Raw genomic sequence first — 24939 nt, 5'->3', positions numbered from 1 at the left:
GCTGCCAAGAGGTGGCAGTAGCCTACCCTCACCAGTGGCCACTATTGTGAAAGGGCTGCTTTCCCAGTTTGGTGAGTCTGTTGGCCAGATGGGAAAGTGAGTCGCCTCCCGTTCTCACCTGATCTTTAGCTTGGGCAGACCCAGAAAAGGCTGTTGAGGAGTGGAGGGGAGTTATTTTAAAAATGATCAGCATCAAGTGTCAAATATATTAGGGGGTTGTTCCCACTACAGTTTAAACTGGATCTCAATCATGCTTAAAGCACCATTGTTTCCAGTTAATTCAAATCCCTGAAATTATTCAGAAAGGGGGACCATGGTTTTTACCCATTTCTATCCATTTAACCGACGTCAAAAAGAGTGTAAATAAACCTATTCACCCCAAGTGGGAACCAGGCAGAATCAAATCGGATTCAAATCTGCCTTGTTTCCTACTGGCAGCAGCTTTCCTGGCCATACCTCCATGCTCCATCCTCAGTCCTCCCGGCCTGCCTGTCTCCTTCTGCCCCGGCCTCTCCTCTGCCCCCGGTATGGCCAGGAGGATGGAGGGAGGCATGGCAGGGAAGCTGCAGCTGTCACTTCATGCACTGATTCATGAAACAGGCACAAACACGGTGGGAACCACGCTGAAATTGGTGCATGAAGCTAATTAAGAGGTAAGTAGGAATGAGGCCTAGGTAAGTCATTCGGAATGGCTTTTCTCTGTGCATTCAGATGAATGGGGAAATCACTCCATGTATCTCAATATGGAGATTGATGAAATTGACTGAAGGAAAGGGAGAATGACATGGACAGTGAAGATGGGAAAAAAGCTGGTGGATGAAGTAAGGCCTTTAGGTACCATGTTGTGGACCCTAGCATTCATAGAATCATAGAATTGTAGGATTAGAAGAGACCACAAGGGTCATCCAGTCCAACCCCTGCCCTACCCTGCCATGCAGGAACTCTTAATAAAAAAAATCCTCAACAGATGGCCATCCAGCCTCTGTTTAAAGACCTCCAAGGAAGGAGACTCTGCCACACTCTGAGGGAGTGTGTTCCACTGTCAAACATCTCTTACTGTCAGGAAGTTCCTCCTAATATTTAAGTGGAATCTTTTCCTGTAGCTTGCATCCATTGTTCCGTGTCCTATTCTCTGGAGCAGCAGAAAACAAGCTTGCTCCATCCTCAATATGACCTCCCTTCAAATGTTTAAACAGGGCTTATCACCTCTTAACCTTCTCTTCTCCAAGCTAAACATCCCCAGCTTCCTAACTAATTCCTCATATGGCATAGTTTCCAGACCTTTCACCATTTTAGTCACCCTCCTTTGAATACGCTCCAGCTTGTCAACATTGTTTTTGAATTGTGGTCATGATATCTCACACTCCCTCCCACCGCAATTACATGTGAATGGGAAGGCATGAGCTAGCAGCATCTATGTCACCTCCCTGTAATCACCCATAGTTTGAATGTGGATCACAGGAGTGCCATTTCCTCAGTGTTCCATGGATCATTATTTTTAAATGGCATGTGATAATACACTTCCAAGTATACAATCATCCATATGGATGCTGACTATGTATAATTTTTCTTTTGAGTGAAATATTCTCAGGTGAATATTATCTAGGCTTATTTACCTGCTACTTTTCTATTTTTTCCAGAAAGATATTCAGCCATCCTTCATCATCTTCTCTGACTGACATAGCCAGCAATGGTTCATGTGAAAGTATCATTTCCACTGGAAGTGTTCTTTTAAGCTTCTGCTGAGATCAATCTCATAATGCATGAAAGGGGAATGTAGATTAGACATCAATCAAAAAGTTGCTCTTTCTTGTGATAGTAACTATTGCAGTACTTAATTTCTTGCTCTACTAACCTACATTTCATAGTTTAGGCCAGAGCTCAGAAAAACTATTTTTTGGAGGACAACCCCCAGATTCCCCCAGCCAGCATATCATGCTGTCATTGAAATTAGACTATTTTAATTAGCCATGGTTAGATTCTCTGTAGGTTAACAATGGATCATTCATGGCCTCAGCCTGTTCTCCCTCCCTAGACTTTTGCTCATTGTTCATTTCCAGCCTTTTATGGCAGTGACAAATAAGCTCCTCAGCCCCTCAACAACACCCTTATCTTGGTGTTAGTGAGTCATATCTGCAACAGCACACCAAAATGAACTGAAGGTGTCTGCATTTGCACCTCAAAAACTAATAAGACATTGAACCTGAGGTTTGTTTTGCAGAATATGGGCAGGTAGTACATAGCTAACCAATTTTTTTTTTAAAAAAATCAACAGCCAATAATCTAGTTTCTTTCCTCTACCACAATAACCAACAACACCTTTGTGAAATAACGGATAGGCCTGTATAAGTCTGTACTAAAGAGCAATTTGTTTTCCTGTCTACAATGACTGTAACTTGCTTTTCATGTAAAAAAGAAAACACATTTTTTCTCTTTTTGGAGAGGAATTTTCCTTCTCCCTCCTGTAGCTAGTGTTGAGTTCCCTTAGAGCCTGTGTGTGAGAAAAAGAGGATAAGTGTCAGTATGCATTCTCCTTGATATCCAAAGTTTCATTTTCACATTGCAGAACAATTATTGAATCTTTCAGGACATTTGGTTGCAGTGGTTGACAATTAGCCCAATTAACTGAACCTCGAGGGTACTCATTCTTTTGATTATCCTGGTTGATTTTACTCAGCAGCAGCATAAGGGAAAAACCCTGAGAAAATAGTTGGCTTTCTGCTAGGCAGTTATGGTGGCATTAAGCCAAACTTACTGTATCGTAATCCACTTTTGCAATTGTTGTGAATGACAAGATGACATGGCTTAATCTGCAGAAGCAGCCCAGGGACCCCTACAATGGCAAGCCCAAACAAAGCTAGATGACAGTGGCCCTCTCTTGCAGTTGCTCCTATCTGTATATGAAACTTTTGTTCTCCTGACAAATGTCTAAAGATGATCTAATCTCCATTTTAGACAAAGGCCCTGTACACACTGGCCATTAAGACAGACATGGGGGTCAAGTCAGGGCATAGCGTCCTCATGATGCACACATAACTCTGCGCCCCCAGGGTGCCCTGATGCCACATGCCACTCCACACGGCACATGAGATCATGGTGCTCCTCTGGTGCTGCATCCATCTGAAAGCAGAGATGGACTGCAGAAAATGAGTCCCTCTAGTAGTGGGGAGGGGAAAAAGAGCTTGCTTTTGTTATCCAAAGTTACCCAGGTGAATGTTGTAATTTTGTGGTGTGTGCAAAGAGCTGTTTCCTCCCCAGAGCTACATACAGTGCAAAGACATGGTGATTATTACAGGGTTTCCAGAAAAATATAAGCTATGTTGTACTTTCCCTGATCCCAGATGGAAAAGAAATGAGAGAAAGCCAGATACAGGATCAATAGATTCATAGATAGACAGACAGTTATATGCTCATTGAGAAAGGGTAAATGTTTAATGTGGGTTTTAGATTTCTTGCAAGTAATTTCAAATTGTAAATGAAGTTCTCTGGGAAGGACTAATTCCACATTTCCTTGTCTTTGATGCATGTTCTTTTGAACCCTTTACTCAGACACAGCCTCTAAATTAAATAGGCCCTTAAGGTAAATATGAGTTATATATTTGCATTTGTCAGGAAAACATTCCATTCCTTACTGCAGAGTATTCCATAGCAGGGAAACAAAACAGAAACTGTGAGGTCAAGAGAAGTGCAGGACTGGAGGAATTTATTTTAAAATGTGGAAATAAAATGGGGGGATGTGTGGGGTTATTGGGGGGCAAAGGTTTGCCACACTGGAATGTTATTTGCTTTGAACATGTATGTTTGTGTGTGTGTGTGTGTGTGTGTGTTCATGCACAAAGGAAAACAGATTTTTCAGGGAGTTTATCATCGTCCAAAGCACACTTCAGAAATAATCCAGTTTGAGATTACTTTAACTGTCTTGGCTTAGTGCTAGAGAATTCTGGGAACTATAGTTCTCAGTTCTCAAGATTCCCTGCCACTGAGCCAGGATAGTTAATATGGTCTCAAATTGGATTATTTCTGCAGTGTGTTTTGGACCCATGTTAATCTTTTGCAGAAATAATGACGCAATAGTCTTCTGGTAGCTTTAAAGATTAATACATTTTATTTGACATTATCTTTCATTGATGGTGCTTCCCTCAGCTGTCCAACCAACAGATTCACCAGCCACACTCTTTTCACCCCCTCCAGACAAAACATCTAGAAAATGACCAGGGATTGCAATTTTTCAGGAAGCAAATTCTGCAGATACAAAACATTAAATGGGAGAGATGCCACAAATCACAGAAATTGCTAAGGAATAATTTCTTGCTACCTATTCCAGGCAAAACAACTGTGTTCTGGAAAATAGCCCACAATACCAACATTTCAGATAACCATGACTACCAACTGCACTAGTTGTAGAAGAATAAATGAGAGTGATGTTGCAAGTGTTGGGGAGGGAAATAATGGAAATCAGGGCCAAACCTCTGTATTCTAGAACATAGTCCAAAATACTAACTCAGTGGATGACAAACTCTTGTAACAGTTAAGGATAGGCAAGAAACAAAAGAAAAAGGTGACAAAGATAAAATCCTGAACACAACTGCTCAGCAACTTGTACACAGGGACAAAGGAAGTACTATTATATTCAATGCAGAGAGAAAAATAATAACAAAAAATGAAAAGTAGAAAGAGGCCTCATCTGCAAGATCTGAGAAGCCAAAGGGAAATTAAAACCAAGAGTGAGGATGCTATATGATCAGCAGGAAAACACACTACATGATCAAGAAAAAAAAAAGATGAAGGAAACAGTACACAGAAGAACTATAATACAAAAGATGAAAAGATTACATATTCATTCAAGGAAGCACCTTTTGAACACACAGCTTTGGAAAGTGAAGTGGAAATGACACACAAACTATATCCAGCTCCCTAAGCCATTCCCCATATGGCTCGGTTTCCAGAACTTTCACTCTCTAGGTCACCTCTCTCAACATGTTCCAGCTTTTATCCTTCTTGAACTGTTGTGCCTGAAATTATTATAATGAATTTTTTTCAGTATGAAGACATGAAATCACCCTCAACCTGGTCAGATTTACTTATTTGAATAACATTTCTTAGTACCAAAAAATCCCAGAATCACCTCCAAGTCCACTCTGATTTATTTGTTTATTTATTGATTTTATTTTATTTTTATCCTGCCTTTCTCCTTAACCCAAGGGAATGTAATTATTATCATAACATTTCTTAGGGTTAAAAATTGAAATCATTACCAATATTACTCAGATTCATGTAATTTTTACTAAAGAAAACTAATTATAATGCATTGCTTGGAAGAATCCAAGTTCCAGACTATGGCTTGTCTGACTAAAAGCTTGCACAATCAACAAACTCTCCAGGAAGGACATTCTCTTGTTACTGCCACCATCACAAGTATAGTTGATCAAGACAAATGAGAGAACCTTTTAATGGCTGCCCTCACACTTTGGAAGTCCCTTCCATAAGCTAGCTTGGACCCCTCTTTGGTCTCTTTTCACCCTTCACCAAAGACCTTTATTGTTCTGTATATGTTTTAAACTGTTTTAAATATTTTAATAATTCTCTATTTAATAGTTTTTCAGTGTTTGTACCAAGTATTGATTTAACTGTATTTCAGTTCTCCACTGTAAACTGTATATTGGGGGGAAATGGGTTATAAAAGGAAGGAAGGAAATGCAGAATTTGTTTCATGATGCTCCAGTTAGGTTTTGCAGGAAGGCTATCAGATGGAGGCACTGCTGACCTGTAGTATGAGCTTTGTGTGTGTGTGTATGTACTTGTGTGCACCCACCCTTCCACTGTGAGGTGACCCTTCTTCCTCATCCATGAACTGTCAATAGATTACCCACCCCCCCTCAGTATTAGGAAATCCAATCCAATAAAGCTAAATGGTGAGAGATTCTGGAGATAAATCCAAGGAATTTATGCCACACATAACAAAACTGTGGAATCCACCTTCTCACTAATGTCCATCTTTCCCCAACCCATCATCATTGAAATGTGTTAGACTACAACTCCCATCATTCAGCAGGATAGGCAATGAGAAGAAATGACATTAGGAGAGGCTGCACTTATTAACGAACAGGTATGGTGTGATCTGTATAAATGCTCTTGGTCACTCGGAAGTCTTGCATCCATACAGTAATACTCTTACATGATACTCTTGAAATACAGACAGGAAAATGTGGTCTGTGACCTTCTCGGTGGTTCTTTACCCAGAAAGTTTGTTCTGTGAAATACAGATATCTCCTAAGTAGACATGCATAGAAATGAGCTTTGTTTCTTTGATGTAAAAAAAAATCCAGATTGGTAAGAATCACATCTGTCCTTGCCACAATAGTCCTGCCTACTTGTTCTTGACCACACCTTGTGTCCTAAGCCCCACTCACTGCTGGAATGCAGCTATGAATCTTTCAAATTGGAGTTCAGCCCTACAGAGTAAAATGCTTGCAAAGCCTGGTCATATTCCTATAAATACATAGAGCACTCTCCTACTCTGTACTGTCCATATGGCAATCCTTTTGTACCCAAATTGTCTCTTGTCTCTAGAGGTAAGCAAACACCAGCTTTCCAGATGTTACAGTGGCACTCCCAGAATTCTTCACCATTGGCTCTATTGGCTAGGGATGATGGAAGCTGCAATACACTGTCTGGGAGGACACACTTTACTCACCCTGCTTTTGGAAACCTTAAACTTTGCCAGCATACCAAAGTAGAGAGAAATAGGGGGGAGCACTTTCACAAGACCCAGAATTCTGTCAGGGATGTGAAATGGAAAAAAGGGGGTGGGATAGAACGCATTGTCAGAAATCTTAAACCAAAACACTACATGCTGCACCATTTTGTTGTAAGTCCCACTCATCAAAATTTTACATCACTCTGCCCCACACAACACTGAGAGCTCATTCATCCCACTGCAAAAGAGAAAGGCAGAAGATTCTATTTTGAATGTGCAGAACTAAAGCAGACGAGGCATTCTGAGACATTTGTTTCTTCCACACCTCGAAACACCCAAAATGTCTCTATCTGATCCATGTCAATATACTCAGCAGAGCCTGGAAATTTTTTGCTACTTTGGCTAGACTTACCAGAATCCCTCTACCATAGATACTGAATATTGTGGCTTTACGATTCTGGATATTAAGGTACAAAAAAAGTATTTTTCTAGTCTCAGTGTTGCTTTCCTGCAGGGCCTGTGCAGCAGTTATGAAAAAGTTCAAATTTCCACATACCCATGACTGTGAGACTGCACACTCCCAGCAGAAGATGTTTTTGGAGAGCTGTGTTGCTTTTACCAGGGGGGAAACATTCACAGTGATTCTGAGGACCTTTATTATATATGGAACTGCTTCCTATATTGCAGTCACCTACTGTTCTGTGCCCCTGTCTTTATCAGCATCCCATTTGACAGATCAAAGTCACGTTTATTTTAAAATATTGTTTTATTTTGCTTCTAAAAATGAAGTCATTTCCCTTCATCTATATAATATTTTATTTTACTATTATTGTATTTTTTTTTCATTTCCTCTGCTTCATCAAAACATATGCAGATAATCTTACCTTAGCTCTATGACTGTATGATGGCTATCATGTATGAACAAAAACTTCATACCTCACTCTGCTTGTTCAGCCAAGCTGTTTACAAACAGCTGTACGACTCTTGTGACATTATTATCTACACATTTAACTACTATTCCAGTTGCCTCAGTGTTAACTAGTATTATAAGGCAGTGCACAAAGTTTTGCCTAGGAAATGAAAAATGGCAAAGCCATAACTACAAGATATCTAGGCAACATTCTGAATATGTCAGCATTATTAGATATTTCCAATACAAATCTTATATTTAGTGGCCTCTAATGCAATCCCAATAGGATGATTTCTTCTTCCTTCAGTTGCATCTTCAGCCCAAGCTGTGAAGGTCATAAAAAAAAGGATACAACTCAACCACTGCCATGTAAAGATACACAGGGAAACCATTGAAATCCACAAACACCTGGACAATTTTAACCAGAAAGAAGAAACCCTTAAAGTGAACAAAATTTGGCTACCAGTCCTGAGGAATAGCAAAATAAGGACTCAGCAAATGGGAAACCACTCAGAATCAGGGGCTTTCCCAGCAGATAATGATCACCAGTTAGCAGACATTAATCCTCTTTTGCATTAGACTCCCAGCCTGGGGCCGGCCATTAACAATGAACAATACACATGCAAATCACTCCTGCATTCACAGTATATATACAGCCAACTTTTTCCAGGCAAAGCATTCTGTGAAGATGCCAGCTACATATGCTGGCGAAATGTCAGAAAGAAACTCTGCTAGAACATGGCCACATAGCCTGAAAAACCCACAAAAAACTATCAAACTATAATGGCTTTTTTCACTCCTACCTCCATCCCCCTTAAATGCAAAATTAAATGCTGTAAATAATGTAATGCAATGTCATATGTTAACAGCACATAGCAAAGATATAGTGCCATAAGAATGTTATAACTTTAACAGGCTACATATCAAGGAAATGACTTGAAGGCATACAATAACAACAACCTAACAAGCAAAGAGCTCTTGAACCTCATGTAAAAGAGTGTATTAAGCAACCTGAGTGCTACAATTCAGTTTGAAGCATAAAAAATATATCAATTGTGTATATCAAGGAGGAGGAGGAGGTTTAAATTTACATTAGAGTGCAGATTTTGAACAGGATTCAAATTCCAAACTCTGCTCAGCCAACACAAATGAAGGGCCTTTCCACACTACATAATTTTAGCACTATGGTTTCCAGTTTAATGGCCATGGCAGCATCCTGTGGATTGGAAGTTTGGTCAGATGTACCAGAGGAACCCCCTGGCTAAGGAATCAAAATTCTCGACCCTCCACTGCCAATCCCAGGATTCCTTGGGATGGAACCATGGTACTTAACCAGAATCATAGTGTTATAATTGCATTTTGTGAAAGGGCTCCAGTATACAAAAAATACTAACAGCTGCTCAGATTGTATACATTTGGATTGTCTTCCAAAATGAATTGAAATTCTAAAACAAATAGGAAAATGAATTGGAATTCCAGAAGACTTCAGCTATATTATTCTTTATACAGATTTGGTTCAGGCACTGTGTTGCGCCGCAAGCTGCATGTCATGTCTTCATAGACTATATTTTGCATTTCCCTTTTCTTTCCTTTTTTGCAGTATTTCTTGATCTGTTAAAGAACAGGGGGTAGAAAATAGGCAGCAATTAATATGTGTTGCTCAGGAGAGAGCCGTACTAGACTGTTAATGATTTTCATGTCCTTACACAGGAGAGGGAAGGCCAGCGTGGTATTGTAGTTTGAGCATAGGACTACAACTTTGGAGACCATGGTTCAAATCTCCACTCAAGCACAAAAACACATTAGGTGATCCTGGACAAACCACATTCTCTCAGCCTCAGAAGATGGCAATGGCAAACCTCCTCTGAAGAAACTTGCCAAGAAAACACCATGATAGGGTCACCTTAAGGTTGCCATAAGTCAAAAAAGACTTGGAAGCAAACAAGAACAAGAACAACAATGTTGACTGCAATGATCCCAGTCACACTCTCTGCTCCAATGGATCTTCAAAATCTCTTCTCTTTGATGGAACCACTTTCTGACTTGACCTATCAGCAGGAGGTGAGGATGGCCAGGCTATTTTGAACTAATTCTTGTAGGAAGAACTAATTCTTGTAAGAAGACACAGGAAATGATAAGTGCAACCTCCTCTATAAAGCCAGTTTGTGAGATATATTACTAGCAGTGGCGTCACTAAGGTTGTTACGGGGGGGGGGGGGGGGAGATGTGCGGACCACACTAGGTGATACTACAGTGAGCACGACTGTTGGGTGCATGAGAAAGGGTGTTACATCTCTTTCTTACTTGTCCAGCAGTCATGGTAGTCCTTTCTGTTTGAGCTTCACCATGGTTGCAGCCACGATTTATCCCAAACAGACCTCCGGGGCACTGGCACTGTGCCCTCGAGCAGAGGCGGCTGCTGGAGGGGCTGTCCCATCCGTTTGGCCTTTGGCATGGTTTCAAGCATAATGGAGCCCAAAATGAACCTCTGGAGGATTGGCACTTCCCCCTCCAGCAGCAGTGGCTGCTGGGGGAGGACAGCCTCTTTTCTTTGGGCTTTGGCATGGTTGCAACCATGCTGGAGCCCAAATGAATCCAGGAGCTGAGGCAGTCTGACCCCTGCTGCCTTCACCTTCACTGGGTGATAGCAACTGCTGGTACACCACTGATCACGACTACAGCAGTTTGGAAAAGAACCGGCATTATTACTCTGCTATAAAGGCTATTGAGCCAAACCCATAAGACAGCTTGTCTTTTGTATTGAATAAGAATAATCCTATCCACTAGTCCTATCCATGTGTTTTGTCCAAGATTTGGATCCCAGGCCTTCCTACTGTTTTGTCTTGCAGGACCAGAATTAATACGAACCCTTTACAGTCCTTAAAATGGAAAATGAACTCCTGCTGCTCCCTCAGGACAGTGAGTCTCAAACAATGTGGGGGGCACTGAGAAGGATGTGAGAGTTGCCCAAGGGGGGGAGGTTGAGGCTCTTCCTTCTTCTGAAACCTTTTCTGTCGGGGGGAGGAGGAGGAGGAGAAGAAGAGTAGAGAAGCTTGCTGGTTGGTGGGGGACATCCCAAGTCATTACTACTTCTTCCCCACATGCCATCACTGCCCCAGTCCCCAGAATAATACTTCAACCAATGGTGTCACACCTAGTGGCACCCCAGAAGAGGGTACCTGGTCAGGACCTCCTTCTGCTGGGGGGTGAAAAGGAACAAGCATGCCCTTCCAGGCATTGCTGGAGTGGTGGCCACCTCCTGAGGAGGGAACTGCCAACACAGCAAAGAAAGGTGAGCATCCCCTTTGGCCACTGCTCTCTCATTGCCCTGCAGTGGGTGCCATCCAGGGTGTTGCCACTACTGACTGAATCAACCTCAACAAGCACCCCTCACGTTGTCCAGTGCACCCTAGAGGCACAGTGGCCAAAGGAGAGCCAGCATCATTAAAGCCCCTAATGACAGTTGAGGCTGGCAGCACCTTGCTCTGGCTGGGCTCCCTGGAAGGCAGAGGAGAAGTGGCCTTTGTAATGAACAGCATTTTGGACCGGCTGACCAAGGAAGAGTGGTGTAAGTGCACTATTTCCTGAGAGCCACTGGAGCAGAGTGTGTGCCTGGGCTCACTGCTGCTGTATGCCACCATCTCCATCTTCTTGGCTAGGTGGTCAGCTAGGAACTCCCGTTTGCAGGCAGAGGCACTTGGCAAGCTATTCCTCCAGTCCAAGTGGAGGAGATGCAAAGGGAGGTCACAAGTTTGTAAGAAGTTTGAAAACTACCACCTTAGGTTGCTTTTGTGACCCCTTGACCCCTACAGTCTCCCTGAACAGCCCATCTTCTGACCCTAAACATTGGAAACTGCTTCTCATGTTAGCTTCCAGGAGCATCAATTCAACTTTTAAATAGATTGCAGAGACAACCTCATCCCCAAGGTTCACCATTTTTTTAAAAAAATTCTAAACTAGGGCCTCTTCACATTACACAATTATAACATATTGGTTCCACTCTAACTTTAATGATTACAGCCTATGGAATCCTGGGCTTTGTAGTTTACTGAGGTACTAGAGGGACTCTCTCTAGCTGAGAATTCTAAAGCCCATCCCTAAACTAGCAATCCCAGGATTCCATAGGTGCTGGGTGTTACCATGGCAGCTAAAGTGGAATCACAGTGTTTTAATTGTGTAGTGTGAAAAGGACCAGAAGGAGACTTCAGACCATTTCCATTTCCTTTTTTTTTTTTTTTTGGAGGTCTTGGGGTATGAAATTGCCCCCCAGACTTGCTGTATTCATTCACCCCCATGTACAATAGCAATATTGAGATCTGGAGACTGTTTATATGAGAATTCATCTGCTTTCTCTAAGAAAAAATTACAGTCTGAGTCTTCTTTATCTGGAATTCTGAAATGTGAAATACTTAAAAATCCAAATTATCAACATGAGAGACTGAGATGTTGACAATTTCGCTTTCTGGTGGCTCAGTGTACCCAAACTTTGTTTCATGCACAAAATTATTAAAAATATTGTGTATAAATTACCTTCAGGCTATACGTCTATAGCATAAATGAATTTCATGTTTAGACTTGGGTCCCATCTCCAAGCTATTTCATTATGTATACCCCACCTCACCCCCAGAAAAACCCAGAAAACACACTGAAATCCAAAACACCTCTGGTTCCAAACATTTTGGATAAGGGAAACTCAACTTGTATTACTTTACTTTATATTACTTTATATTATTTTAAACCATGTCCTATCTGAGATATAATCCCCACCCCATCCCATCACTGGGATAAAACCAATTTGCTATATTGGAAGATGAGTATAACTTGCAAACGTAGGTAGTAGTATTAGCATACATTTATAGGAGATAGAAATAAAAATCCCAGCATTGAAACCATCAGCAAGGACAGCAAGATGAAGGTATACACCATCCATGGAGATGAGGAATTCTTTTGTGAAGTTTCTGTAGTGGAAGAAAGTGTGGAATTAGTTTTATTCTGGTATTTTGCTTGCTAACCAATACTTAAAGGAACCCATTCCCTATGCTTGAACAATGTGTTTATTTTTGATTATCATTCTCATCTGTGCTAAGCTCCTCAATAAACTGCTGACATGTAGATTATACAGTAGCTAGGATCTAACATCAAGATGGATATAACAATATTTCCCCACCCCACCCCCTTAACCTTGTACTGTACTTAAGCAGAACCCCAGGTAGTTCCTTCTCTACTAGAAACCAATACTGTTTCCTTGAGATTTGATACCTAGGGCTTGCTGACTCAAGAGGTTTTCAAATTAGTTAGGGTTTATTCCCAACAGAAACAAATCCAGATTTGCCTGATAATGGGACACCTTCCCAGTTTGGACCAGATTTTGATTTAGACTATCAGTAGGTATATCATAGAATCATACAAGTTGGAAGAAACCACAAGTCCAACTCTCTGCCATGCAGGAATACACAATCGAAGCACTTCCATTATATAGTCACCCTGCCTCTTGTTTAAAAACCTCTAATGAAGAAGATTCCACCACATTCTGAGGCAGTGTGTTCCATATATATAATAGGCAATCTGTCTGAAAACTGATGAAAATGTTCTCCCTGGATTTAGTTCTTCAACAGCTGCTCTTGAACAATTAACATAGCAATACTCAACTTTCCTTAAATAAAAGTTTTGATAGATACAGGGGCTTTCTAAACAGCCCTTTGGGACGTCCGGAGGACGTCCCATTTTAAAAAAGGGGCGTCTCTTATAGACGCCCCTGTGCCTAGTACGGACTCTGTCCGTACAAGATGGCGCCAGCCTTTCTACATGGCCGGCGCCATCTTTGCGTACTGGACGCACAGCGTCCAGACGTGTCGCGCCGCTTGTGACGTAGCGAGCGCGCCCCTGGCGCCTCGCTACGTCACAAACGCGACTTGAAAAGAAGCTCCATTTTGGAGCTTCTTTTTTCGGTCCGCGCGGGAGTTGGGCCGTCTGAAGGCTCCGGCTCCCCCGCGGACCTACTGGCGGCGGCGGCAGAGCGCCGCAAAGCGGCGGTCTGTACCCCGCCACAGTTTTCTATAATGAGCTAATGTCACATCTTGTAATGTTTGCAGCTGCAAGAACTGTGTGACAGAAAAGTTCAGTAAATTCATTTGCTTTCTTCCATATCATTTACTACCTCTTCTGCCCATAATAAGTAGTGATCTTTTTTTAGGGCCAAGGAAGAAGGGGGAAAAGGTGGAATTGGATGGATAGTAGTAACAATGTGCTGTTTCTGTATGGGTATAACTACATTGCACAATCATAGCAGTTTCATACCACTTTATTTGCCACAGCTCTGCCCTATCAAATCCTGGGATGTGTAGTTTGGTGAGGGGGAAATTGCAAATAAAGTGGTATTAAAGTGTTGTAATTATATAATATGAATATACTCTATGTTGCTCATCCATTGAAAGAACAGGAACTGGAAGGTTTGCCATTCCTTATTGAAAAACTACAAAAGCAATAAATTGGTGATAACCTTCTTCCATTGATATGTATTTTTGAATTTTCCAAATATATAAAAAAAAAGAAATGCAAAGAAAAAAATGAGAATTTTGAATGGGATCTTAGCATTGGTTAATATAGTCACACACTGGAAAATCAACACTAATAACAATTTTGAAAGACTGGTTAGAGAGATATGGGGTGTGGTATACATGAACAAACCAGTTTTTACACATTTCCAGGAGAAGGTGATGCAACCATACTTTAACAGGAGGGGGACTGTAAATCCTCCTTTAGGCTGCTAACCTTTGCACACTTGTTGTGAATATGTCCCATTCAATATAGCAGGACTCCCTTCTCAGTAAATCTGTATAGGATTTCTCTGCTAGACACTGGAAATGTGTAGGTTTGAGTCAAACACCTACAGATCAGGCAGGTGAGGTTGGGGGCCAGGCAGAGCCTTACAAGGTGTTCTCACTTGCTTATACTCCGTGTTACAAATTGAATCCAAGGTACATCTTTCCTATTAGAAACCGAATTAAATCTAGAACAGTTCTAGAGCAACCCGCAATCGTCCCCACTAGAAATCGAATCGTACAGCGGTTTATAAATTTGATTCGTGTTTTCGTCATTTAACGTGGGTTAAAAAAATAGAAGGGTCAAACCTACATTTTTCCCTTGAATCGGGATAGGAACTGGAGCATTTAAATAGGAACGACAGCCTTTGAAATCAGGTTAGCTGGATGGGAGGAGCGGAGTGCGATGGGGCTGGCCTTGGAGGAGTTGCCCTTTCTGTCCCCATCCGTCGTGGCTGTCACCATTTTTGCTTCCCTCACCCCTTTGTCCGCTGTGGTCTTTCAATAAGAGATAAGGAATTTTTTTTATTTTTTATTTTAATGGTTTAAAGGCGCTTAATCTCTTCAGCACTTTAAGCGCCTGAAGTCCCGGCTGCTCAAGTGCCTGCATTTGCCAAAGGACTACAAGGCTTCCCCCGGTGGATTGCAACCTCCCCTCTGTGTGGGAAGAGCCCATTTCTAACGGAGGAGAGGCAGGAAGGGAAGCCTCCTCTCAAAGAGGCATTCCCTGCCCGCTTGGGCACTGATCTCGCCCAGGCAGGGAAGGGAAGCCTCCTCATGAGGAGGCATTTGATCTCGCCCAGGCAGGGAAGGGCTCTGATCAATGGGGGGGGGGGAATAGAGCCTTTCCATCTCTCTTTCTCAAACGGAATCTGCCTTCTCCTCCAACCCTGGAAAGAAAATCTTTGGGAAGAGTGCTCCCTCCCTGCTTTTCCAGCAGCCTCCTTCATTGATCTCTGGGATCTCTGAAGGGATTCTCCCTGGCTGTCTTGGGAGACATGAAGAGCGGATGCTGTCCTGCAAAACCCATCCCCATAGTTTCTCTGGAAACAGCTTGGGCTCCCCAAATTTGCTTTGCCAGAAGCCTCTCCCATTGATCTCTGGGCTCTCTGAAGGGATTCTCCCTGGCTATCTTGGGAGACATCAAGAGAAGATGCTGTCCTGCGAAACCCATCCCATAGTTTCTCTGGAAACAGCTTGGGCTCCCCAAATTTTCTTTGCCAGAAGCCTCTCCCATTGATCTCTGGGCTCTCTGAAGGGATTCTCCTTGGCTGTCTTGGGAGACATCAAGAGAGGATGCTGTCCTGCAAAACCCATCCCCATAGTTTCTCTGGAAACAGCTTGGGCTCTCCAAATTTGCTTTGCCAGAAGCCTCTCCCATTGATCTCTGGGCTCTCTGAAGGGATTCTCCCTGGCTGTCATGGGAGATATCAAGAGAGGATGCTGTCCTGCAAAACCCATCCCCATAGTTTCTCTGGAAACAGCTTGGGCTCCCCAAATTCGCTTTGCCAGAAGCCTCCCCCAGCCTGGGGTCTTTCTTCCAAGGCAGCAAAAGTGCTTTGGGCAGTTTTCTCTCCCTCAACCATCCTTCCCCATGAATAATTGCAGGACTCATAGGCACTTTAAGCGCCTCCTCATTGGTTCTTTTATAACAAACCACGAAATTTAAAAGTGACGTTATGATGATGTTGCTTTGATTGACAGCCCCAAAATGGTGAGTGGGAACGAAATAAGGCTAAAACCGATTTATATATACTGTCATGGCCAGCCAAGATCAGCTCTCGGAGGATGAGGAGGAGGATTAGCCTCCTCCAGAGCAAGGGCTGATTGAGGCAACGCCAGGTGCTGTTCCTGCCCTGCCAGGTCCCAGCTGTGATCCTCCAGCCCCAGAGGAGGAGATTCAACCAGGTCCTAGTGCCAAAGAGAGGCTTCCTTCGGTACCACAGCCTAGTGGTGAGTCTGGACACGAAGCTTGCCTGCAGGTGCCTTCTTACAAAGAGAGAAGAGCCGAGAGTTCTTGCAGACGCAGATCACAGAGGATTGCCGAGAGGCAATTAGCCAACCAGCCTCAGGTGGCACGAGGGAGAGTTTCCCTTACTTAAGTGGGAGAGAGACTAATGCTGGTTGCTAGAGTTTATTGCATGATCCCTCGGCGTGATTGCTGCTAGCACTAGCTCCTAGTATCTAGATTCTCTGTTACCTTGACTTCGGACCGGACTTCGTTATCTCTTGGCTGTTTTGACCCTGGACTGTTTGACTACGCTGTTTCCCAGTGTCCTGACTTCGGCTTGACTTTCAGAACGTTGGAATCTCTGGAATCCTGACTTCGGCTCGTATTCTTGACCTGCCCTCGGACTGCTTCTTTGCTGGGTCCGCTTTACTTCCACTGAACTAAAGGCTCTGTTATCAGCTACGGTCAGTGTTGCTGGCAGCTTTCCCGGACATATACACCGTTTTATTTGACTAGGAACGAAAGCGGATCACTTAAAGCGAATCAATTGGTAAATGAGAACGAAGAAAAAAAGCGATTCAGAACGCGGGATAAGACCAGGGTTATTTTGAATCGATTTAACTGATACCGGTGTATTTTAAAGCGTTGTAAATTGCAAGTGGGAACAGGCTCTTTGTCACAGAATCAATGTTAGGAAAGGAGAGGCCTCTTCCCTGTTGGATGCTGTAGCCTGTGATCAGATCAAAACAGTGGCTGGCCATCTTATACGTCACATCTATTTCTTTCATATAGCTAAAGATACACATCTGCTTCTCAAATGTTCTCAAGAAATATTATGACATGGCTGATTCTGACTTGGGTATTCAATTATATATCTTACCAAAGTCAGAATCACCCATATTATAATTCTGGCTTCTGTGTATGGCTGTGGAAGCTGGTCAGCGAAGAAAGCTGACAGAAAGAGAATCAGTATGGAATATGGTGTTGGAGGAGAGTTTTGAGGAATCTTTGGACTGCCAAAAAAGACAAATAAAACAAAACAAACAAGCTTCATTTATATACCGCTTCATACCGCCTAAGCAGTGTCTAAGTGGTTTACAACTGTAAGCTAATTTGCCCCCAACAATCTGGGTACTCATTTTAGCGACCTTGGAAGGATGCAAGCCTGAGTCAAGCTTGAGCCCTTTTGCTGGTCTTGAACTCGCAACCTTATGCAGTGCAGGCATTTAACCACTGTGCCACCACGGCTCCTGCAATAAATGAATCTGAGAGCAAATCAGGACTGAACTCTTCCCTCAGAGCCAATGATTATACTGAGGCTATTGACCATTGTGGATATCATGAAATGGCATGACTAAATAGAAATGACAGTATAGTTATCTTTAGTAAAATGAAAACAGGAAGACCATGGATGTATGCAAACTATAGAAATAAAGAAGTTGGACACGACTTTGGTGGGTTACAGACCGCCCGTTTGGGGCAGCCTGCATCCGCCCCTTTCCTCAGTGTATCGGGGCCTCAGCTGCCAGACCGTCAGCCTCCGAGGCCCCAATCCGCCGCTTTGCAGGCTGCAGGGAAGTGGCAAAAGGCTGCTTCCCCGCAGCCTGGAAAGGGATGTCCTTGGGGCTTCAAGCCCCAAGGACACCCCACGGCGGCAGGGAGGAGGAGAAAGGGGCCACTTGGCCCCTTTCTCCGTTGCATCGCTGGGCGCAGCCGTCCGAAACAGAGCTCCTTCCGGGGTTGCGCAAAGGGCACACTATGCGCCGTGGCGCGGCATGGCCTTAATACGTCACAACCGCGCCGCCTTGTTTTGAGGTGGCGTGGCCGTGACGTATTGATGGCGGCAGCCATGTGGAACGGCCGTCGCCATTTTGTGCGCGCGGAGCGCGTTCTAGCGTTAGGGGGTGCAGAAGCACCACCCCTTCCTAACCCTAGTACGCACTCCGCGCATACTTTAATGGCGGTCTTTAATTGCCATGATTCTATGCTATGGAATTGTGGGACTTGTAGTTCTGTGAGATATTTATCCTTCTCTGTCAGAGAACTCTGTTTCCACATCAAACTATAAGCCCCAGAATTCCATAGTATCAAGCCATGAAAGTTAAAGCTGTGTCGATCTGCTTTATTTCTCCAGTGTGGTAGCAGCCCACATTACAGGTAGACAGACTCAGACAAGGAGCCCATGGCCCAGCAGCTAACCATGACAGCAATTAACATCAAGAAATGATACTCTTGCTTTCAGTCCTGAAACCCTACCATTTCATTCTGTTTAAAAACTATGCAGACTCCTCAAAAAATCTTGAAGAGATAGAATCAAGGAACCATGGTTCTGTGATTCTATCTCTACTTGCATTCATTTGTTAAAGCACTACTGTCTACAGTATCTAGTGTGCCATGTGGGTGTACATAGACACCCATAAAAGTAGATATTTGTTTTCCCATTAGTAATAAAAATAAATAAAAAGTTACCAGGCCCTCTAACATTTCACAGGAGGAAAACTAGGAATATGGCCAAGCAACATCAGCATGTGCTCAAGACAGCAAAAGTTATAAATGAGTAAAAAAAATTACCCAAGTCATTAGGAAGGGCAAACTTTGGTAGCCTCTTCTCCTCTCCTCTTGTTGAGTTGAGTACAAACTGCTTTGGCACTTTGAACTCAGTTTTCACCAACTGAAGTAAACTGAGAACAAAGTAGGAAGAAGAAGAGAGAAACTGGGACATTTTAAAGCAGCTGAAAAAGTGAGACAATAGAGGATTAATTGGGATTGTTGGAGGGTATGAGGTAGTATGCCATTCACTGCAGAAGTAATTGTCACTCTCCTAATGACATCTCCTTTACCTTTCACTGCCAAAATGATACTGCCAGTGTTCACTTCCTTGGGCTCCTTGTTTATTAGCAGACTTCCCATGCACACATATACATCACTGTCATTCTTCTTCAGCTGTCGCAGTATTATTGTTGCTGTATTGTTCAGCACAGAACATTCTGTGCGATTTTTATATTCAGGATCTTGTGCCTTGTTTTCACCATGCTCTGAGGCATACAGCACATCCATGGGCTTTCCCAGGGTTCGTTTCAGATACATCCCTATAATTTCCGGATGGCTAAACTCACAGACCATACTCACAGACTCCCCTTCCTCAGCAATGATAACAATTAGTTCCTGTTTAACCATCTTTTCTGGAAAGAAATACAAAGAAAGATTGTAAGAGAGATGGAAATCCTGAGTAAAGATATTGGGGGACATCACAGAGAAATAATTATGCTTATGTGTGTACTCAGCCTTAGGATTTCAATGGGTCATAAAACTCACAGATGGCATGAGTCAGTCAAAATATACTAAATCCAGGCAGGGCTTGAGCTATTTCAGTTTCTGAGAAATGATTATACACTTTTTACCAATACTGGATCATACTTTTTCCAGTATTATTTGCCCATTTGCACAGAGGTATAAATAGGTTCTTCTTGCTCAGGTCTTCATTTCTGTTTCTCACTTCTGTTGCTGAAAAGTAATAGTCTCCAGCACTCAACCAACAGCATTTTTTTATTTGTAGAAATAATAATAATAATAACAACAACAACAACAATGTTGCCCTCCAAGCACTGGACTGAAACTCCTATCAGCCCTACCAACTCTTGCTGAACAGTCTTATTCTATTGAATGTCTGTTACTCTTACTTTGATCAGTTGGTTTATTATTTTATGTTATTCTAAGCAGCATTTTATGTATATAAAGTAAAAAAGGTAAAATATTATTTTTAAGAATAAATAAATAAAATGCAACTTTCAGAATTATTTATGATTAGCACCTTTTCTAATCAGGTTTTATTTATTTATATAACTGTTAAATTTCTATTAAAAGACAACATTTCAGAAAGAAATCTTATGGCTTTCACATGCAGAGAAACCAGAATTACGTGCTGCAGTTCAGTCTTCCCCCTTTTTTCTACCCACATTTTCAAAGTGTGTGAAAGCTAGTCAGCGAAGAAAGCTGACATAAAGAGAATCAGCTCATGTGAAATGTGGTGCTGGAGAAAGGTCCTGAGCAATTTTAGCTGCAGCAGCTGAAAAGGCCAATGCAATTTTAGGCTGCATCAATAAAAGTATAGTGCCTAGAGAAGTAATAGTGCCACTGTATTCTGCTTTGGTCAGGCCTCACCTGGAATACTGTGTCCAGTTCTGGGCACCACAATTTAAAAAGGATGTTGAGAAACTGGAGTGTGTCCAAAGGAGGGTGACTAAAATGGTGAAGGGTCTGGAAACCATGCCCTATGAGGAATGACTTAGGGAGCTGGGGATGTTTAGCCTGGAGAAAAGAAGATTAAGAGGTGATATGATAGCCCTGTTTAAATATTTGAAGGGATGTCATATTGAGGAGGGAGCAAGCTTGTTTTCTGCTGCTCCAGAGAACAGAACCCAGAACAATGGATGCAAGCTACAGGAAAAGAGATCCAGCTCATTAGGAGGAACTTCCTGACAGTAAGGGCTGTTCGACAGTGGAACAAACTCCCTCGGAGTGTAGTGGAATCTCCTTCCTTGGAGGTCTTTAAACAGAGGCTGGATGGCCATCTGTCAGGGATGCTTTGATTTGGATTTCCTGCATGGCAGGGGGTTGGACTGGATGGCCCTTGTGGTCTCTTCCAACTCTATGATTCTATGATTCTATGAATCTATGGACTGCCAAAAAAGAACAATAAATGAATCTGAGAGCAAATCAGGCCTGAACATGAAAGTTAAAGCTGTGTCAAACTGCTTTATTTCTACAGTCTTGTAGTAGCCAACATTACACGTAGATAGACTGTAATACACTTTTGAAAATGTGGGTAGGAAAAAAAAAAGGGAGAAGACAAAACTGCAGCTAATACCCTCAATACTGGAGTTTATCACATGGGAGGAATTTCTCTTAATTTCGAATGAAAAGAAAATGGGGCCAGAACACATTCACGTGAATTTGCTAGTTCAGTGAATTTATGCAAATTCAAATTGCGTTCCAACTGACTTCCCATTGCCCAAAATTGCATGTGGTAGTTATCACGCAATAACGTTAAACCCAGTGATTGCATTCATACTGCCATTGGATTATACTTCCAATTTCCCTTGTCTGATAAACTCCACTGCCTCCATCCAGAAGCAGCTTTGAGATCAGAGAGTGGCAGAATGAGTCCTAGAGTTCCATTCCACTGTTATATAACAGCAGATAGGTCCGAGACCCTTAGTGGGAATCTAAATTATTAAATTCTATTTTATCCTGGGGTTTTGTTTTGTTTTGAGACTCAAGTTGTACAATTGGTTGCATTTTCCTGTTGCTTTCTTTCTGTCCTTCCTCATTCTTAATAAATAAATAAATTCTTGTCAGCAAATATTTTTGTTTTACATTGACAATATTATTCCCCTTTCACAATTTCCTAACAGTGCTTTTGGTGGCTAGAAAGAAATTTTTTGAAAACATTCTACACAATTAAAATACTTATACCTAGAACTGATCTAGTAATTTTTTCTATAGAGCAGAATCATACACTTAGCTTGCTAGGACTTACCTCTGTGTAGGGTAACATAGAAGCATTCTGAACATTCACAATTCCAAAAAAAAAAGACTAAGCTTGTGCTGGTGTGGGAAAGCCATGTAAAAATCTGATGTACAGTTTCATCCAAGCCACCCCCCGCACAACACACACATAGCTATTAGAGTGGATTGCAGCAGTACTTCTCAGGCTATCTGATCTGGGGGTTCATCAATTTTTTCCAAGTGTCCCAGGGACCAGCAGCATATTTATGCACATTGTGCTTAACAATTGCTTCTTTCTTTCTTTGACACTCCCCAGGGACTGGTAAATGATGGTTCATGGAATATCATCAGTCCATCTACCACCACTTTGAGTAACACTGGGCTAGATAGCTATAGGCCAATTTTAACATAAGTAGAATAGAATAAATAGAAAGATGCTACATTTCTGGAGATTTACCTATTAAAAATTTATTAAGTTAAGCTGCCGTGATACAGTGTTGTGAATTAGGGAAGAAAATTTAATTATGCATACCTTTTGAAGCTGAAGTTCCTGAGAAAAAGAAGAGGAAAGATGTGGCAAGCATCCAAGACATTTTGCAGAAACCTTTCTCTAAAACTCAGTTTTCATAAGAAAGTAGAAATTCTGCAGTTGATAAAACTAGCCTGCCGCCAGTATAAATCAGATGATTCTCAACTGAAGGGTTGGTAGCTCTGTCAGCTTATGGAAAACCACATAAATGTATGTATGATGTTGTGGTGATGGTGAGAAAAATTAGTCATGAAGCAAAACCAATTGCTGTTGAGCACATTTTTTAAAAAAGAAACTAATCAGGCAGCAGCAGGCAGAATCTGTGACCACAGAAAACAGATATAAAACTACTCAAAGTGTCTGTGTTTTAACTGAGAAAATGTATGTGTCCCCTCCTGTAATCACTGAGACACTCTGTTGAGAAAATGGTCACCCACTTTGAATTTTTTCATATTTTGGAATTTTTTCAGGAAAAAATATATATTATGTTTTGCACAGAAAAGATTTTGCACAGAAAACTGTGCATTTTGCACAAAATACATGGATACAGAATAGCAGTATCAGCACAACAGTTGAGAAATATTGTCCCCAAAGAGGCTCACTTGGAATCTACATTATCACTTGGCACCAGGATTATTATTATAATTATTATTCTGACTTTCACAGTTGGCCAAATATTGCTGAATGGTTTACATGCTTTGGTGATATGGATTCCTGGAATGCAGGAATCTGCGAGACCATCTGCTAATGTGGCACATTCCAAGAGGTGTTACTTTTTGTAGTTGTGGTATGATGATCATATCAATTGTGATTTCATTCGGATTGTGCAACTCTTTGAAATTGCTCTCAGAGCACCTATCAGTACTGCAACCACAGTTGTTGTATTTCCCCAGAGACACTGAATTTCGGAGTGTATCTCTTGGTATTTTGTTAGTTTTTCCCTCTCTTTCTCTTCAACTCACAATGAAACACAGTGTGAAACACAAGGGCAAAATAAAGCAGCTTCCAGCCCCTTTGAAGGTGAAGCGTTTAGATGACGAAGCAGTTGGGAAGTGAAAGAAAACCACTGGTGAGTAGGAAGCAAAAAATAACAATCACACGACACAGCTTGATGCCACACATGTGGACAGCCTGTGGTATGGACAGCTGATGGTGTTCAGCTTGACAGCCTGTGAAGTTGCAAGGACAGCAAGGTTTCGACTCACATTCGGAAAATGCAGGATCGAGCCATATTTTCCTTCCCATCTGTTCCAGCCCTTTCTTTTACCCAACCACAATTATGCTTGGCATAGTATATTGTAGTTGTTTATCAATTTCAATCTTAATGTCCCATGGAATATTTATTTCACTATTTTTGCAACTTTCCAGGTTTATGTTCCCACCAATTCTTTGCAATTGGTAAATCATTCTTTTTTGCATGGATTTCAGTGTACCATTGCAGCAGTGATGTGTTCAAGTCTTTTACTCCAAATTTCAAATCAAGTCTCAAGTCACCAGAATCTGCATTATTTGGCCCATCTGTTTCCGGTATGTATTCACTAACATTTTTTCCTTTACTTTGGTATACACACTCAAGCATCCTGTCTGCTCATGAATAGCTTATTTCACTTGTAATCATACCCTGTCAACAATATTACATGGTACATAAGAGCCAATCGGTATCATCTCAAGGATGCAAAACATGGTTTGCTGTCACTATTTTCTAGGTTTTTCTATTTAAGCTGCATCTATATTGCAGAAATAATCCAGTTTGACATCACTTTATCTGCTAGGGTTCAATGCTATGGAATTAAGGGAATTATAGTTTGTTGTGGTACCAGAGCTCTCTGACAGAGAAGGCTAAATGTCTCACACAACTACAGTTCCCAAAATCTCATAACACTGATATATGGCACTGAAAGTGGTGTCAAACTGGATTATTTCTAAAGTGTGGGTGCAGCCCTAGAGCACCTAATTCTATGTGAAGCCAATTGCTGATTTGAGCAGGGGTTTTTAGCCTGAATTATTTTTCTAGCAGTAAGTTTTGATTATTTAAAATTTGCATACTCTTGGCCTGAAACAGATGCGCCAAAAGTGCCACTCTTTGGGCAAATTCAGGGGCATGGCATTCAGATGATGCACACCTCCGGATTGGGCTGATGTTGTGCTGTGGCCACCAAAAGAGCACCCAAAAGCATTCCTTGCTGGCAGTCTATTGCAGACTGCAGCAGCCGCTAGCCTTGGGACCTTGGCATCTGGTTGCTGGGGACCCACACTGCTCAGGGTGCACTTGTGGTTGGAGCAGCCAGAGGTTACTCCAGTTACTCCAGTAACTTTAAGGGCCAAACAACTTAGGCATACTAGCTCATTTATTAGATTAAAAAATCACTGGGGCTGGGGAAGTGGCATAACTAGAACCAAATTATTTCCCTGTGGTGGAAATTCCTTGTTGAAATAAAAAGCCATAGAAACATTGAGTCGCTTTGGTTAAAGAAAAATAGGTTTTTAAAATAGAGGCTTGGAGTTTAGAAAAAAAATTAGAGC

The 24939-nt window shown here is 41.9% G+C and overlaps 1 long non-coding RNA gene across 1 annotated transcript; it reads right to left on the bottom strand.

Moving 5' to 3' along the window:
* Positions 1-4090: 4090 nt before the first annotated feature.
* Positions 4091-22554, bottom strand: LOC121922916. The gene is made up of 4 exons (XR_006102258.1): positions 22420-22554; positions 19220-19561; positions 12459-12565; positions 4091-9218 (listed from the first exon to the last, which is right to left on the bottom strand). It is a non-coding gene; the product is annotated as an uncharacterized LOC121922916 (long non-coding RNA).
* Positions 22555-24939: the final 2385 nt, after the last annotated feature.

The sequence above is a fragment of the Sceloporus undulatus genome, chromosome 2, assembly GCF_019175285.1.
Source record: "Sceloporus undulatus isolate JIND9_A2432 ecotype Alabama chromosome 2, SceUnd_v1.1, whole genome shotgun sequence".
Classification (NCBI taxonomy): Eukaryota; Metazoa; Chordata; class Lepidosauria; order Squamata; family Phrynosomatidae; genus Sceloporus; species Sceloporus undulatus.
Note: the sequence above shows the minus strand (reverse complement) of the source record. Positions and strands in the feature narration are given on the sequence as shown.